Raw genomic sequence first — 18479 nt, 5'->3', positions numbered from 1 at the left:
AATAAATATCTGTCTTTTTGTTATGAAGAATAGTAGGAGAGAAGCTGAACCTGACCACTGAAGCCAGCCACCTTGTCAGGCTGAGCCAGCACTTTGGCAGCAGAACCCTTAAAGCTGCCCAGCCGTGCGCACAGGCTCACATTGGCTCCTTGTGACACATCAAAATGCTTCTCCCCCAGCAAAACAGAGGTTTATCTCCAAAACCCTGCAAAGATCTGTTCCAGAGAGCTGTGCTTAGCTGGGGAATGCACTCCAGGCCCTGGATTTCTTTGCTCTTCTACCTGCCAAGTGTCCAGTTCTTATAGAGGTGGACTTCAGTGTGGGTGGCTTGGTGGAACCTTTTCCTATGATAGCAATGAGAAACAAGGGGATGGTTGCTCAATGTCAGCCTCTTAGTGGTAAATTAATGAGGTGTGTTTCCACTGTGCTGTTAGATCGACCCAAAGTTGTGCAGACTCGGTGCTCCCCTGCTTTGAGGCAGCAGCCAAAAACAGGTGGGAGAAGCTGGTGGCTTGCTGAATTTGCTTTTCCACATACGTAGCATGTAATGATACAGAATACGTCGTTCCCTGTAAGGAGTTATCAGTGCGAGGCCCCTGATTCAACAAAAGCCTGAAGCCGGTATGCTGCTTGAGGCGTGCGAGGACCCAAATTGCACACAACACAGAGGGACTTTCGGGCTTAGGACCCCAGAGCGTGGACATACAACTGAAAGTGAGAGAGCTGCTGTAGCTCCGTGAGCTATTGCCGATCAGATGGTTTACTCTGGAGGCAGTGTGGGTGAAGAATACATTCACGGTGTTTTACTGCACCTCAGATGATGGCTGCTAAGTTGTTAAATTGCAGTAACATGATCGCTTTTGATCGTATGTCCATAACCTTTGAGCATATTTTTTTTTTCTGGCTCCCCGCTGGGTGTGTGGAATTGCCACGTCCCTGCTGGATTCCTGAGGTTTCCTGTGCCCTAGATTTCCCTGCTTTGCATTTTTGTCTTGCACCTCTGAACCCCTACATCACTGATTAACCAGGGGAAAAAAGGGAGAAAAATTCCTGCAGTGAATCTCTTTAATTGGCCCAAATCGCCCCTCTTCAACAACTTTCCTACTGCTCTGCTTGGGCTGCCTTTTCAGCTGGTTCTTAGTGTCAGAAAGAGAGTTACTATAATTTGGCAACTATCGGTAGTGATCAAGGACAGTTAAGGCAATGATTACAGGTGATGAGCATCTTACATTTTCAGACGAGTTAGGTAAGCTCATGGTGCCTCCCTCATTTTACAAGTAAGACTTATTACATTAATTACAGGCCAGATGACGGTGCTTCAGTTTTACAGTCTGCTGAGCTGCCTCAGAAGGATGGTGGATGTTCAGGAGCAGAACATTTTGCTGGGTTTTGATAATTTACTGTGAATCTCATAGGAGAAAATGGAACTTGAGTGCTGAATTAAAAGCAAATGACAAAAAATGTGGGTTTTTTTGAGTGAAAGAATGACAGAAAATGGAAAAAATATTTGAGGTATGAAACCTTAACATTCTGGGACACTTGCTGTTTGTTTGAACGTAGCGTGTAGATCTGTTATTTGTCTGCAGTGGATCTCTTACCTCCGTTGAAACGTAGTGGAGTTTGGGACCCAGCCTGCTGTGTTTTAGTGCACTCTCACCAAGTAGCTTCAGTGGCTGCGGGTGTGATTTCCAGCAGCGTGGCTGAGCAGAATTTGAGCTTTTCAGAGTCGCAGTGCCAACCCTCTCCTAAGGCTGGTGATGAATAGGACTCCTCAAACATAGAGCAATTGTTTCATTAAAAGGCAAGAAGCTAAAGACTCAGAAGACGGGAGAGAACTTCTCCGTCTTCAAAAATCAGTAACTGCCTGGTGGAAAATTGCCTTTTTTAGCCTCATTCACAGAAATATGCTGAAAGAAAAATAGCAGCGTTCCCTGGAATGTTGTTTAGTGTTTAAGAGTCATCTCCTTACTCGGGGTGTGTGTGTGTGTGTGTTTGTAAATGTGACTAAAATTTATAAAACGAAGGCATAGTGCTCCCTTCTTTTGAGCGAGAGGTGCAGCTTTGTGCAGAGGAAGAATGTGGATGGTGGCCAGTTGGAGGGAGAACAATAAACCATGAAATTTGATCCTTGTAGCAGGCAGAGCAACATGGGGAAGAGAGCAGCGGCTGTGACATAGACCCAGAGAGCTTTTTGCTGTTGTTTGAACGCGTACTAAAGCAAAGGCTCCACGTTGCCCGAGCTGGGTTCCTCCCGGTGCCTCCCAGCTGCAAGCTTTTTGTGCTTAATGTTACATCTCTTCGGTGCAATCAGTCCGCATCCCCCAGCCCGTCTTGCCTGGACAACTGGTAAATCTGATAACGTCTAATCTCTTCACATCTGAAGCACTACGTCTTTATTGTTGAGCATTGACAGATATTGATTTCGGCACTGACAGCTCGCATTGTGTGATATTGCAAAGCCTGGTGGTGCTCACAGTGCTCCCGTGGATACGTGCAGGTTTTCATTTTACTCGTGTAGTACTGATGCTTGCTGAGTGAAATTACACTCAGAGGTCTGGACTCATAAATCCCCAATATAAAGACGGCATTAAATGCCAGAGAGCCAAGGAGTCTCCTGAACTATCTCACACTGCTTTCTGGGCTTCAGCTCCGCCACTTGGCTTTCTGTGGGCTGCTTTGGGGTGAGTGGAAGGCTGCATCTGCCCAGGCAGGTTGAGTAGTTGGGCATCTCCCCGATTTTCATGTCTAAATGCAGTTGGTACTTGCAGGTCATCCCTTTTGGCATGTCAGAAATAGTGGGCCCAATTCTACCTTCAGCTGTGCCGATACCACATCACTGCTTTCAGGAGAGCTTCTTTATTTCTGCCAGTGCAAGAACAGAAACAGGTCCCTGAGAATGGAAGGGAGGGTTCTCCTGATGCTGGGAAGGGGAGCTGCTGGTGTTTGCATTTCACTCGGGCTGGAATAAAAAAACGTTTCGGGGATACCATTGGTTTTCCAAGCCCGAGTCTGCCCAAGTTAAAGTTTCAGGGCCTTGGGGAGGAGGGCAGCATTGCCCACAGCTCCGTAACGTGCTTAAAAGCAAACACAATTTAAAAGCTTGTTTTGTTGAGGGGCCATGGATAATAAATAGCCATTGTTTGGGTGTGACACGCTGTGCATTTCTGAGCTGCACTTGCTCTGTAGGAACCAAATGTGCTATTCTTAGAGCTCGCCGCATTCCTGCTGACATCCAGATAGCTGTATACTGGGCTGTCAGCGAAGGGTACGCTTCTTTCAGCTCCATTGCCAAAAATGATGGAAGAGGAAAAATTATAGCAGAAGAAACAGAGAGAAATAATATCATTTGCAATAAAAATGGCTATATTTTACTGTACGTGGACTGCATGAGATAGTGAAGAACACGCTGCAGATCAAAAAGCTCTGAAAAGGACCAGATAGTGTTTCTTTAACTGTGGTAAAAGCAGCCATACAGTATCTGGGCCGGCAGAGTAAATTATAGGTTGAGGAGATACACCAAAACCCCTGAGCTGGATTAAACATACTAGGAGCAATGAAAAATAAATAAACAAAAAGTCTTGTTTCTGAGCATGAGCGCTCTAAATATAGAAACAAAACTGCAGAAGTGCACTGTTACAAAGAGCAAACTGACCCAGAGCTTCGATGTTAAAGGTTAAATAAATATAATGGAATACAAAATACAGCTTTTATTAATATAATATTAATAGAAATGTTAATACTATGGAGCGATTCCTGGCTGTTCCCTGCTGTGTAGTTATTTCTGCCCACGAAAAGTCACCACACCGTGCATGGTAGGTGGGACTGGTCTGATTCAGCAGCATTTTACGTTCATCAGCTCAGATTGGTTAAGTGTTTGGAAAAGCAGAGATCTCAGCCCCCAGCCTCTGAGTACATGTAATCGTGTTGTAAATACAAGGAAAAATATCACATTTATTTGGGATTTCCAAGACGTCGCAAGGAGTCTTCCTAACACATAAAACAAATTGCAGTATCGTGTATTATTAAGGCTAGAAGTAACAGATTTTATCAGCTTTATCTGTTTTTTCTTCTACCCACCTCCCCAACCCTTCCCTTTTTTCTTTAAGTGTCAAACCTTTCTTTAAAGCCACTTTGAATGAAGTTCTGCGTGGTCTTTCCTGCTCATCATCTCTTTTTTTCTCCGCTTTTTCCTTTTCTTTTTAGTGAAAAAAGTTTTTAAAATATTACTTTTTTTTTTTTTTCCTTTTACTAATGCTGTGGAAAAGAAAAACAGATTTGATTTCAAAGGGCCATGGTAGCACAATACCAGAGCAAAGCCTTTGAGGGAGTGGAGAGCTTTTGAAGGCACAGCAACAAGCCCTTCAGCTAATTAAGTGCCTTTGACTAGGCGAATAAAGGAAGCTGGTGATGAATCTGGATTACAGAGAGCAATAAGGCTGAGCCTGGAGTTTGACCTCTCTGCAGATGTAAAAACATCTTCTTGAATGGTCATTTCTGAATTTATATTTAGCTGTGCAGTTGCAACGGTGTTGGAATTTTCTTTCAAACCTCCCTCCCTTCTCTCAAGAGAGCCCCAAAGGAGCTTGGCTGAAACGATTGCCCTGCCACCTTCCCCTTCCCTGCCCTCCCCTGCAAGTAAGTAACGTTGGGTGAGTTTGGGAAGGAAAGGAGTAAACTTGTGGAAAGAAGCAGGGCGTTGGGCCTGAGCACGCCAACAGTAATCTGGTGTTCTCAGACCTGCGGGAGTCGAGATAAAAAAAAAAGAATAAAACAGTTCAGATCTGATCTTCTTACCCTGTTGCTCTTTCATGTTGTTTTTTAAATTGCATGTGTCCTCTTACATTAGACTGCAGGTATTTCAAAGCATTTCTCTGGTGCAGTTAAATCTTTGTAGCCACGTCTCAACCTTCGCCGTCTTTGGCGAGTGTTTTAAGACATTTACAGGCATTGTTATTTCCAGCAGCTCTGCCTAATGCACTCATCATTCCTTCCAGTTTAGCTATCTGTCGTGCTGAAAGCAGTTTGGACTTCACGTAGCACATCAGCCTAGGGGGAGTAATCAGCAGAGAAGTTGCTAAATAGCCCCAATCCCGAGCACGGTGCCAGGAGCCCCCCGCCCCTCGTGGTTCCGAAATGTGCTGGGGCCGTACAGCGCAGCAAAGCTGCAGCGCCCTACACGGTCCAGTCTTTCCCTCGTTAGCTGGTAAGTTTTAATAAAATGGAGGAAGTTCTGCCCAGTGTTTGGTGCTTAGGATGCAGACACCCCCGTGGGGGTGCTGGGGGCTTTTCTCATCGCTCCCATCAGGAGCAGAGCGCGGTGTGTGTACCGCCTGACCTGGCAGCGTCCGTTTTTTCGGTGGCGAAAGAAAAGAGGAAGTAGTGGTGCTTATGTGCTGTGAACACGTAGATGGAAACGTGACTTATCCCGGAGAAATTTAGGACAAGTCACCAAATTTCAGCCGGACAGGCTGCTTTTAAAGAGCTTTTCTGGTTGCTGTACCCCGTGCGCCCCGTCCTCACGGTGCTGTGCAGCAGTGGGATGAGCAGAGCAGTGTGCCATCAGGCACAGCTTCTGCATCAGCTCTTAAAAAAAAAAAATGCTTCTGTGGTTTTGAGCTTTAAGCAACAGACAGTTGTTTCCTTTTGCTCTGCAGTGGGGGTAGGAGAGAAGCTCTTCTCTTGCATGTATAGGGAAAGTGGTGCTACCATGCTGAAGTGTCTGATTCATCTGATGTGAAACCGTGTTGTGACACCCGCTTGTACCAAAACCACCCTGATCCTGCCAGCCGCAGTGGACAGCTTCTCCCTGGTTTTCTAGTTCACTTGGTAGCAGCATCCCTGGTTGCTTCTGGGCTAAACATTGGCTGAATCAGGCCCCAGCTACAGATTTTCTTGCTTTCTTTTTTTTCAAGTAACCCATTTTTCTTTTTTTCATCACCGCAAAGAAAAAAAAGAAAAAAAAAAAGAAGAAAGAAAGATCCCTATGCAGAAATCTTTAATTTATAAGCAGTTGAGAAAAGAGTTTGAACATGTATTTTTTCTCAACTGTGCCCTTAGGTGCAGTGAAGTTACAAACATCCTAGAAATCGCAGTGTGAAAGGGGAAGACTCAGGGACCTTCTCGCTGTGACCGACGGCTTCATAACGAGTGCACCTCCTTTCTGTGTCCCAGTCTTAAAAATACCCAGCCCTCAGCACTGTTTGTGTTGCTGAGACCCTCTGCTTGCATCCTCACTTACAGGTCAGGGCACCCCTAATTCTGGCACTGACCAGGTGTGTCCCCCAACCCATGCTCTACTGACTCTCTCAAATTCGATGCCCAAATCAAGTTATTTTTAATAATTTCTGCCAGGATACGGAGATTGCATGGGTTGTGCTCTTGTTTTGGGGGGTTGTTTCCACCCAGTATGGCCGTGCAGCAGCCCAAAATTGCATCTGCCCTTCTCAAGGCAGAGCTACTTAGAGAAGCAAAGGCTACTCCAACGATTAGAATAAAAAGCAGGCAGAGAAATGAAAGAGTCCTTCAGCTGGCGATAAATCGTGTGCGGCTGTTCGGCAGGGTGGGGTGACACGGGCTGCCCACTTTGTCCTTCGGGTCTGTCCCTCTGTCATTTCTGCCTCCCTGCAGTCGAGGCTGCACACGAATAAAAGTACAAACATGTTTTGTTTCAGATGCAATACCTAGAAATAACTTTCCTGGTAAAGTGAACTCAGTCTCTTTTTCTTTTTCTCTGGGCATTTTGGAGAAATTTCAGTGTGTGGGTGGGGGAAAACAAAGCAGTGGCTGTAAACAGGAACTGATATTGTCTCCGCGTCTGAATGGGGAGAGAAACTGAACTGGCTTCGTTGGTTCCCTCGTACATCTGCGAGTCTGGAAACACTGGGATGATTCACAGTTTGCTGATTAATATAGGAGCGAGCAAAATGGTGTGAATTAACGGCCATTACAGATCTGCTCTGTATGGCAAATATCCCCCTGGAACAAATGATGTCTCACGAAGATTGCTTAGAGGAAGAGGTAATGGGTCTTAAATACAAATTAGAAGCAGTCCCATCAAAGCTGTTAACATTAAGGTTTGAAAGCCAAACACTATTACGAGCTGTCTTCAAAAACTCTGGCCATTTAGGAAGCATATCAGTCTGCCGTGTTGGCTTTGCAATATTTCTGTCTTGAGCACTTTGGGCTATTTCAAGCAGCCTGCACTAATAATTGATAGAAATTCACAATCAGAACGAAGCAGCTCTTCTTAGGGCTTTGAAGGCTAATCACTCTATTACATGTACATTTTTAGGTTAAATTTTTTATAGCATATCTAAAGGCAAAAATTATCATATCAGTATGTAATTCTTAGAAGCTCTGCTGACTGCTAACAAAAAGTAATCCTGTATTACAATTTAACCCTTTGCATATGGAGACGTTAGAAGCCCGAGATAGGGAATGCGATGCTGTAACGTGAGTAGTGCTCTCTGTCTGACCGGCACAGTGCTTTAACAGTTGTCACTGCAATAATGAAAATGAGATACCTTAAATCAGAGTCAGGCAGATGCAGATTTGAATGCAGGTTATGGACAAGCTGTGCCGAGCTATTTCTCCCCCTTACAGAATTGTTCAGGGACCCACACGAGGAGGGGAGCCCTGTAACGGAGGCAGAGCAGTGCGTGTGATATCCCAGCCTGCCACCTTACTTCAGAGGCTTGGTCTTGTAAAGATTCAAGCGCACACACCTAAATTTGCACAGCGGGAGGTCAGCCCAGGACGGCTGCAGGATTATTTCTGAGAGCAGAGTGAATCATGTATGCACGTCTTTGTATGCTCAAGACCAGAGGTGGAGAAAAAGGATGCGGCAAAGGGCAAACGTAATCATTGGCAAAGGCAGATTAGTTCTGCCACAAAAAAAAAAAAAAAAAAAAAGAGTTGGTGTTCCTACCTTAGTTCACGTTTATGTTTGAATGATTTTTGGCTTTCTGTGTTGTTTGTTTTTTTTCTGGGGCTAGTACCAGCATTTTGTAAATGTCCCAAACTTTGAAGAAGTTCACATTTTAATCAGTCCCCCGATTGCTTGCAGTCCTCTGGGCTTTGCTTCTTTAGTCACGAGAAGCAGAAGCAGAGCTTCCCCCTTGCAGGAGGACGAGTGCCCCCCTGTCAGGCACAGCCTAACAAAAGCGAGCAAGGAAAAAAAAAAAAATCTCACCAAAGACTTTTTTTCCCCTCTTTTTCTTTGGTGATTGCAGGCTGCTGTGTGAATGTGTTTCTTCCCTTTGCAGACAGATGAGGACATGCTATCCTGGGATACCAGTAGTGCACATCCCTGCCATAAACAAATCAATTTCTCCCAGTCCTTAAAGACTCAGGGCTTTTGGAAGCTTCTCCTTGCCTAATGAATGTGTTTAATATTTCCTGTGCTCTCTGGCATTATTAAGTATAAACTGTTACTCTGCTGGATTGAAGTGCAGTTTACAAGGCACTTGTATTTGGATAGTCTGTTTTCTTTTACCCGTGCTTCAAAAGGCATGTTTAAGCAATTAATGAATTACGGGTTTTATTATTATCATTTATTTCAGACAGCCCCCTTTTTCTCCTTCCTTTCGGCTCACTTTCTGCAGTGGTACTTCAGCTTTCTGTGCAGAGGAGATGCAGAGCAGGGATGAGCTACTTTTTTCTCTTTTCCCTCTCCTCCCGAGAGGCATCCTGTGACTTCCTCTATTAGTCCATTAATCGCTGCAGCTCCAAATTCAGGCTGATCAAAGGAGCAGAACGAGGTTGAAAAGTGCAGATTCTGGCAATTGACTTGACTGTTTAGATTCCCCGCTGAGCTCATTTAGAGCTGGAATTAAGCTATTCCTGCTGTATTTTTTCGTCCTTGGCTGGGCGAGAGCGCTGCGCCGAGCGCCGCACCGGGGGAGCGCTGCGGGCAGAGCGGCAGCACGGGGGCATCTTCCAGCATCCACCCAGCCGCGGCTCCCCGCGCCAGGGGAAGGCTGGGCGACCTCCTGGTAGCTCGCTAAGAAAGTCTCTGCTCAGATTTCGGCTGCTGTTCGACTGCAGAAAAAGCGGAGAGCCTGTTAAGTGAAGGTGCCCGGAGTAAATGTCGATGACTGTGTGGGTTTTTTTGATGGAAGCGTCAGGTTTCTGTCTCGTACGGCTCTCCTTCCAGGGTTAGTACGTGTGGTGTGAGTGGGAAGGAATGAATTAAAAGATATGTAGGGGGGAATTTTGTAAACAACGAGAAGTTTCTTGTAAAAGTTCTCTTTACGATGCAGTGACTCACTTAAGGAATACGCTTGTTTTTAAAGCCAATTTCTACGTGCAGCTAGAAACCGGGGCTGTTTGCTGTCGTTAATAGTCTTGTTGGTTCTTGTTTGCTTAAAGCAAAAATGCAGACTGCCCATGCCCGTGTTGTTCTCTGCAGATTAACATCTGCTTGTGCAACCCGTCCGCATCTCAAATTCCTCTGGATGTAGGTGGGAGTTACGGGTTCTCCAGGAACACGCTTCGGGACTCTCGAGGTTGCTCGCTGCAATCCCGCGGTTCCCCAAAATGGGCTAATATTTCTCAAACAGAGCTGGGCTCATTTGGTGTGTAGGTTCCTAGCTCATTAAAGTGAGTTATTGGGACTGAAATGTGAATGGCATTCTATTATCAGAAAATATTATGCATTTAATGGTTTAAGAGTACTTAAGGTCAGCAAGAACAGAGAAATGCTGATAACATCACCATAGCCTGTGTGATGGTCCTGAAATGTAAGTAAATCTTTCTTCAGCTGAAAAAAAAAAAAAAAAAAAGAGATTGCTCGATGTATTGGTGTTTTCCCAAAGTTCCAGACTTTGTCTAAAATCCCCAACATTTATTTATGTTCAATTTTTCATTTGTTAAAAGAAAACCTGACAATTTAATCAGATCTTTTTATGACTAAGGAAAAAATATTGGCAATGAGGGTGAAATGGACAACCTGAGAATCCAAAAGCTCAGACTCTGAGCTTTTTCCTGTCCATCTATATAATTTTTGAATTAAAAAGATCTGTAACCTGTATCAGAGACCCCGTGTGGGAAAGGGACTCCTGGCTTGGCTGTGCTCTTCCATTTGAGGTTGAAGCCATAGGTAGCACCGCTGTGCTTGAGCTTACAGAGGGGCTGTTTGAGGTTCCTCAGATCTCACACTCTATGAAGAATTTTTGAGTACGGTGAGCTAAAATCTTGCTCTCTGTGATTTTTTTTTTCTTCTGCTTATGGTAATGAACAATATTGAGGCTTTTCATAAGATGAAATGCTGCCTAAGTGCATTTAAAATACACATTTTTGCCTATTTCCATCTTGATTAAACTAGAGGGAGGGTACCTCCTAACTGCTGTCTAGATTACTGCCAACCTTAACCACAAGTACACTGAATTGTGCTCTGCTCTCTTAACAGAGCCCATTTTCTCCTTCTGACTGGGCACTGAAAGGCTTTTAGTGCTACACTAACCCCTTCCAGACAGAACAGTTTTGCCAATTTCTGAAGAAATACCCGGGCAAGTACCACCTTAGACACGCTGGAAGGAATCCTGCACTGTAGATTGTAAACCAAAACAGTTGGCCAGAATAAGGAATTAAAGTAATCCCTTAGATTAGGAGCTTGAAAACGAGATGACCTTCTGCATACACCCCGTGTGAGTGTCTAACCCAGCTGTGCTCTCTGCCCCCCATTATCACCAGCCCCGCGTACCTGCCGAGCGCAGCCCAGGCGCCCATCTGGGCAGCTGGAGCACACGCCTGCAAACATCCCGAGCTGTAAATGCGATGTATTTTTAACAGTAGTTCGTGATTGGAATGACAGGAAGGAAACGAGCAGAAAACATCCTATTCTATCTGTGTATGAAATCTTGCTGGTGCAAGATAGAGTTACCGCAATAATGATCGGCCGCTAATTGATTCATTGTGCTGAGACAACTGCCGAGCGGAGGAGCCGGCGGGGTCATTCCCGTGCTCAAACTCCACTCGTGTTGTTTGCTGAGGAAGGGCAGGAGAGGGTTATAAAGCTGCCGCCACTACATTCAGCGCCTGTTTTCTCAGAAGAGAAGAGACACCGCCAGCCAAGATCTCTTTCCTTGGAAATTGTGGCTGGGAAGGGCCCCTTTGGCTTGTGAGACAAAGTGGGCAGTCAGACAGCCCCTTTCCTGAATCCCAGGCAGGCACCAGACGGCTGAAGGAAGAGAGGCACCAGGCTGAATTAGATTGACGGGCTGCGTTGGACAGGACGGCAGAGTCAGCCGTAATTGGTTTGCAGCTGTTCATTTTTTCCCCTTCTCCCTCCCCTGTCCTCCCTCCTCCTATCTGACCCCTGCGGCAACCGCAGCTCCGGCCCTGAGGGAACCTCGCCAAGCTGGGAGAAGTATCAGAGCTCGCTGGGCCCGTCTGCGGCAGCCTTTCTGCCCTTCCCTGCACGCCCACAGCAAACGGGGAGAGAAAGGAAAGTATTAAGGAAAAAGGGCTCTGCAGCTTAACCCAGACATGTGCTGCTTGCGTCTGGCTCCGTTCCGACCTGCGTTGCTGAACGCCGCCTTCCCCTGCTGCAGCTGGTGGCTGGTGGCTGGGGTGTTCCAGTTTTAGGGCAGCTGGCGGGGAGGGGAAGGAAAGAAATCAGGGGAGAGGCTTCGGCCAAGGCAGAGCAGTGACCTCCCCACAGCCCTGCCCGGGCAGTCAGAAGCCAAAGGCTGGCAGTGAATAAATGTGGCCTTCAAGTTGCGCCTCGGGCCGCGTGCAGCGAAGCTGGGAGGAGTTCCCAGCTCCCCAGCGCTGTTTCATTTCTGCTCTGTCCTGACCTTCGAGGTGTCAGGGGGATGAGGCTGTGATTTCTGGGGCCCCTCAGAGGGGCAGCCGGCCCCTCTCCTGGCCCTGATTCACCCCGGGCCGTGGCACCTCGCAGGCTCCTTCACGCGTTGGCAGAGCGGACGAAGCCGGCGAGGCGCTGAGCGAGTGCCCCGGCTGTGCAGGGCTCCGGGCAGCAGGATTTACGAGACATCTGAGATTTCCTCTTCAGAGCTGTGATATCCGCTTGCGTCCATCTCCCGGGCCGGTGGCTGGCAGCGGGTTTGGTTTGGCGGTGTCCTCACCTGTAAAAGATCCGGCACCGAAGTGTGGCAAGGATTTGCTGCACCTCGGGGGGCTTGCGGGGTCTCAGGCGCTCAGACGTGTGTGCGCTCAGACCGCTCTTGCAGATTTGCATCCACCTCCTAATCCCAAACTGTCTGAAACTCGTGTTTGTGCAGGAAGCAGAGTTTTTCCTTAATTGCTTTCACTCCCAGATTTAAAACATCAAAAACGCGTCCCCGTGCCTCGGCAGGGAGACGCCCGGCAGCTTCCAGCTCCCCTGCTCTGCGGAGCAGGGCTCTGCTTGCCTGCTGCTCAGCCTTCCTGGGTCTGGTCACCTCCAGCAGCAATGTCAAGCTAACCCAATTCTGCAGCTGGTACCAAGCGCCAGAGGCGAGCTGTGTCGATGTCTCTTTAATTCCTGCACTTGTAGGATTCAGTGTGTATTTTTCCTCCAGTTCCACTGACTCACAGAGTCCTTGGGGGCGGAGGCAGGGGGAGAACACGAAGGCTATAACCCGGCTCTAATTTACTCATCTGGTGCAGCCAGTTGTCAGTGAGCCTTTCCCCTCTCTGTCCACACAGATACTCCCTCTCAGGACTCTGTTTGGCCTCGCAGTTACAATTACAGCACACGGGCAGCTTTGCTGCTGCCTGTCCTGGCCGGCCGGCTGCCTCTCCTCTGCTGGGCTCCCCGCGCCGTTCAGGAGCATGGCCCCTCGTGGCACGCTCAGCTCTTTACACGAGACACATTTGCTGCTTGTTTTTGCGTAGCCTTAATGGTGTAAACCAGCAGTTGAGGTGGGGAATGGGGCAGGGTTTGGGCACGTTTCTTTTATGGCACAAAACCCCAATGGGCATCGCCGCCCAGAGCCGCGGACGGGATGGAGGGCGCCGTTCCGGACAGGGGGAGCAGCTACCAGATGCTTCGGTGCTCAGGGGGATTTGTGGCTGTACGAAATGGATTTAGAAATAAGGTGCAGTAGCATGTAAGTGAGTTTTTTTTTTTTTTTTAATCTGTTCAACATGCAGCCTCCAATAGCTCTGCCAGCTAGATTTGAATTAGAACCGGCTCCACAGCCTACAAAGGCTCCTGAGCCTCGTCCTGGGACCGGAAACCCATTGTGGCGTCCTGATTAGCGCTGGTGAAATCGGAAACCTCTCTCCGTGCCGATAAGGATCTCGCGAATGAAAATATAACCTGTTAATCCTGAATTTTAACAAGGATGCTTGTGCAACTCCCGGCCAGATCCAGGATGTGCCCCGTCCGTGTGCCCCTTTGTGAGAGAGGAGTTGCTGATGGGGAAAGAAAGGTGGGATCGCGCCCCTGAGACACCTCCTGCAGAAGCACAGCTTCGTGCCAGGTCTCTGGGGCTGGAGGAAGAGGGCTGCAGGGCTGTGCTGAGAGCAGCCCCACGCTCACATGCTGGGCCCGACCCCTTCGGAGCTGTTGGCTGTTTTACCTTGAGATGGGGTAAAACTGCTGGCTCCCGTCCCTCCCTGCACCAGTCGCCGCTGCCAAATGAGGGGAGGTCTGGCTGGGGCCATCCGTGCTGTTGCAGCCCCATAATAGCCCCTTTAATTAGGGGTAGCAGTAGGTTCTGCTTTGTCCTATGTTAATAACAAGTTCCAGGGTATAAATAACTCTGCAATTAAAACCAAACGCCTGACGATTTACCATTTGACACCTATGCAGTCTGCCGGAGCCTTGGCTGATGAGGAGTTTTGCTCCTGCCCTGAATATTTTATAATTGTTTTACAAAGAGCACGCGGGTGCTCCGTCATTAAGAAATGCCAGGGGGGGTACACGGTGGCACCGGGGAGCAGAGAACAAATAGCAAAGCCTGGGCTGAGGCCACAGAGAGCTCTCATTTCAGAAGCACGGCTGTGGTTTGTTTGACTACCTCTGTAAATTGACCTTTGTTGTTTAAAAAAAAACAAAACACCACCAGCAGACAAAACCAAGCAGTCAGGATTGCTTTATTGCAGGACCCGGTAACTCCTTCAGAGACGCTGCGGCGGCTGCTGATAAGGGCAGTGCACGCGGGGCCGCGTGCTCCTCCTGGGAGAAACAGCTCCTGCTGCAGGCAGAGCTGCCTGTCCCTGGCTGCGTGGACTTGGAAGAGCCTGTCCCTAGGTGAAAATAAGCAGAATTGGGCCCGGGAGCTCTGATCATTTTGGCCGAGGGGAAAGGAGCAGAGGGGAGTTGAGCTCTGCTTTCAGCAGGGGGTTGAGGAGCGCCTTCCCTCGCTGCCCAGACCGGCTGTGCGGCGCCCGATGTGGAGCCCGCCGGTGGAGTTGCATGGATATGCAAGCGTGGATCTGCCTGAAAATGTAAAAACAAAAGCAGAGCTATTTTAAGCCTCTGGAACCGGGGGTTATAAATAGCCTGGCTGGTGTTACTCCTGGCTGGGTGTGTCGTTCCTAAAACACCACCGCAACTGTCGCTTCCCTGGGAGGCAGCGTGTCGGCTGCCTCTGCGGTGCCGGAGCCTCCTCTGCGTGTCCACGTCCTGTTGATAAGTGCAGGATGATGATAAGGTGCTCGCTGGGAGGCCGTGCCCATCCTCCCGGCCCTCGCTCTGCCATCCAGGGCCTGTGAGCGTGCACGGGTGGAAAGATGGGGGCAGAGCGGTGGGGAGCACCACAGGGCAGAGGGGAGCTCTTGGTGCCAAGCACAGGCTGCTGAGCTCCAGCCAGAAGGGAAAAGTGAGGTTCTGCACGGGCTTGGGACTTGGGAGCCGTGGGTTTAGCCCTGCCCATCATCAGCCATCCTTCTTCCCACTCCTCCCAATGGAGAAAAGGTTCCTGAGGGGGTATCTTCACCCGAACGCGCACCTGGAGATGTGGAGCTGCTCCGTCTGCAGCCGGGTGGGCCTTCACTCCCCATCGCTGGAAGCAGCAGTGGTGGCACTGCAGGGCACACAGGTCCATGAAGTTAAAAGCTATACAGGTACCTGGAACAGCCGAGTTCTGCCTCGGACAACATGCTCATCCCTGTGCTGGTTTTCCAGCGCAGAGGCAGTGAAGCAGGATCTTTGGCGGTGCTCCTCTGCCTCCCCAGCAAGAGCAGCGGGGGGCTGGGGACGGGCTCTCCTCTGGCAGCTCCTCCAAGCGAATTCTGGCTGACTCCTGCAGCGAGCGATGATGTGTTTATTTGCAATATGTGGAGCCAGGAGATGTCTCTAGGTGGCAGGGATCTGGAGACTGGTGAACAAAAGGAGGCGAGGTTGGAACTCAAACTGTAAGAAGGATTGTTTGGGGCTAACGAAAACAGCTGTAAAACCAAGTAATGCCAGCATTCAGAAAGGTCTGCTGTGGTGCAGCTCAGACCGAAACCTGAGTTATCCTTACAGGGCGCTCGAAGCATCTTGTACCCAGGAGGTGAGGAATAAGGAGCTTGTTGGCTGCTCTTTCTTTTCAGAATAGGTAGAGGTGGGCCAGGAATCTCTCCTGCCGCAGCTCAATCTTTCCTGAAAAAGGGGAATTTATTGCACGTTCGCTCAGTGGAGGGAAGCTTGCAAATGGGCTGTGTCTAGCATCTCGAAAAGAAGCAAAGCACGCTGCTGTCTGGAGGTTTCCAGGAGTTCGTGCTAAATTCTTCCCCTGTAGCCTGCTTGTAACGCAGAGGAGCAGCGTCCTGACGCGACGTTCTCCTGGCGCAGAGCAAGCCGCTTGTATCTGTGGCGATGGAGAAGATTATTTCCAGCAAGAAACGAATGAGGATGACAGCAGTGACAAATACGGATCTTACACGTTCAAAAGTGGTAGGCTGACAGCTCCGTTTTCAAACCTGGATAACTCAGACCTCGAACCAGCATTTTGACAGTCTGCTGACTCTGGCGGGACACCTGCTGCCAGTCTGAGCACTTCTGCTTGGGGACCTAAATGTGGATGTGAAAAGCTGCCGTCGGTACCGGGTCAGAAAGGAAAGCCTTTGTCTGAAAGTGAAGCTGCTCCTTGGCTCTGCCAGTGGGGACTTCCATCCCTCGCAGTGGTCGCAGTTGCTCCCGGAGGGCAGCGGGAGGACTGATTCGATGCCATGTGTCTTCTCTCCTTTATGCTGAACTCCTCCTAATGCCAGCATTTCACTGCGGATTAGCAGCAAGTGCGGTGCAGGGCTGGAGCGCCCTGGGGTGCAGCGGGCGCCCGGATCCCCTCCTGGCCGGCCCTGCCCTGCGCTGCCGGGAGGGCTCCGTGCGTGGCACGAGGGCACGCACACGCGCTGGCGCGGCACGAAGACGCTGGGTTCGCTTTTTATTCCTTTTCTTACCCCCCCACCCCCCTTCTCCTTCCCTCTAATCATTACAAAACAGGAACAAACGAGTGTGTCACTTTAAACCATGAAACCACTTAGTCCGTAAAGACAGATTTGGCGTCTTTGTGCTGGCAGCGAGGGGCCGGCGCGGCGCTCCATAGTGATCCCACTGTTCTTCCCGGCCCCGCACCCCGCCGCTCCCCACCCCCTCTCGGGATTCGCTTCGTGTTTGCCTGCCTCTGTTTTTGTGGTTGGGAACCAGCAGAAGAATGGAATGGATTTAATGATTTGTTGGCTGCAGCGCCGGCATGATTAAGTCAATAAAGCTGCAAGCTGAAAACAGACAGTGTAGTTACAGTATATGACTTTAACCTTGTTAGTGCATGTTTATGTCCTCCTGCCCACTCCGTAGCCGTACGTTGCATAAAGAAGACCTGACCAATCTTTAACCCACTAAATAATTCATAAAGTGAGAGCAGACATCAGCTACTTGCAGAGCGGATCAGTAACCATGGGGTCAGCAATAACTTTGACTCCCTGGACCATATCCAGCATGTTTAAACTCTGGTGATGTCACCAGGCAGGCTTCTAACCTTAATCACTCGGATGGGAACAAAGGGAAGTTAACTGTTGACATGCGGTGTCTCCGCAGAAGAAATGGGAGCTCGGGCCAGCTCCAGCCAGCCTGCTTCTTCCGTGGGCTTTCCCGTCACCTCCCAGAAGTGTGGTGGGCCAGCCGGTCAAAGTGTGCTTCTAGAGGCCCAGTCTCTTAAGGGACAGAGGCACCAAGTCCCAGAAAATGTCAGGGAAGCGTTGGCTGACTTGCAAAGAGGGTATTTGGAGGCGCTTGAATGTTTTTTTTCATCATGGATAAATTTTTAATTGAGGTATCTCCTCCCTTGTAAATGACAGAGTAGGATATGTAACAGGGGTGGGAGCAGGCAGACGCCAGAGGTGCAGGAGAGGACACGGAGCGAAGCAGGACTGTCCTCACTGTGGTGAAAGCTCTCCCAGTAAAATATCAAGCAGGACTTCCAGTAAAACTCCTCACCCATGGCTACCTCAGCCAGCCTCTTCTGCTTTTTCCTACCCGCCAGCACATGGGGCTGCCCTCTCGCAGCACGCAGCCCTCCACCAGCTCCCAGCTGGGCACCGAGGGATTCTCCGTGCCCGTGGCTGCTGCAGCTGCTCCTGCGGCACGCAAGGGGTGAGGCAGGGCCGGCGGGCGTGCGGCCGGGACACACCGCGCTCCACTGAGCCGCGCAGCCAGGTCGGAGGCCCTGGGGGACCATTGCAGGTCGGTGTCGCTCAGTGCCGCTCGGCGATGCAACCAGCTGTGGCCGGACCCAGAGGACAGATGTAGAGAGGAGGACACGGCAAAACCTCGGCTGCGCGGTGAGCCAGAACAAGCCCCTTCTGCCTCTCGGTGGAGGCACCGTCCCAGGAGGCTGAAGAGCTCTTCCAGGAACTGGTCCTCGATCTCCTGTAACCGGGGAGGAGTTTTTAGTCCTTTCTGGGGAAGCTGAGACAGAAATGAAGCGACCTGTCCGTAGTCACGTGAAGAAACTATGTATGGTGGAACTGAAAGCCGACCCCGGTGATGTGACTCCTGGTCCCTCGGGCCGGCTTTTATCCTGTGACTAAGTCGTGAAACAAACTCACCTTTCCAGATCATCTCCTTTAGGGGTGGCTTGGGAGTTCACCCTTAATGATCGCATTTTCTGCATCCCCTTCTGACAAATTGCACGCTCACAGTCTCACGAGCCAAACCCGCTGCTGTCTGTCCGAAGGGATGTCTGCTTGTGCAGGTAAAGTCACCGGAGGTTTGTGTGCCCCCCGCACATCGTACATGTGGGGGCGTCTGCAGAGAGACCCCCATGATGTGCACAGCTTAACGTGTGGGGCTGCTGGGGCTAATAAAGGCGCGCAGGTAACAAACTCTCACGCCTTACTTGCGAGCCAGATGGCTGCGTACAGCAGAGCCTGTGTCCATATCCACGCCGTGAGCCCCGCAGTGAATTCCCAGGTGCCCAAAGGTACACGCCTTGGGCTGGCATCGGGGCTGGACCTTCTGCTGCTGCCAGCACCTGCAGCCAGTGACCAGGGGGAAGACAGACCCCCTGCACCACTGCTGGCTCTTCCCAGTTGCTCAGTTA

The 18479-nt window shown here is 49.6% G+C and overlaps 1 protein-coding gene across 1 annotated transcript in view; it reads left to right on the top strand.

Moving 5' to 3' along the window:
• The window catches only part of MAMLD1 (mastermind like domain containing 1), a 77186-nt gene that overhangs the window by 46599 nt on the left and 12108 nt on the right, over nt 1-18479 (top strand). The window lies entirely within an intron of this gene.

Source organism: Netta rufina (assembly GCF_964035555.1).
Source record: "Netta rufina genome assembly, chromosome: 12".
NCBI classification, from domain to species: domain Eukaryota; kingdom Metazoa; phylum Chordata; class Aves; order Anseriformes; family Anatidae; genus Netta; species Netta rufina.
This window is presented reverse-complemented; position numbering and strand designations above follow the sequence as displayed.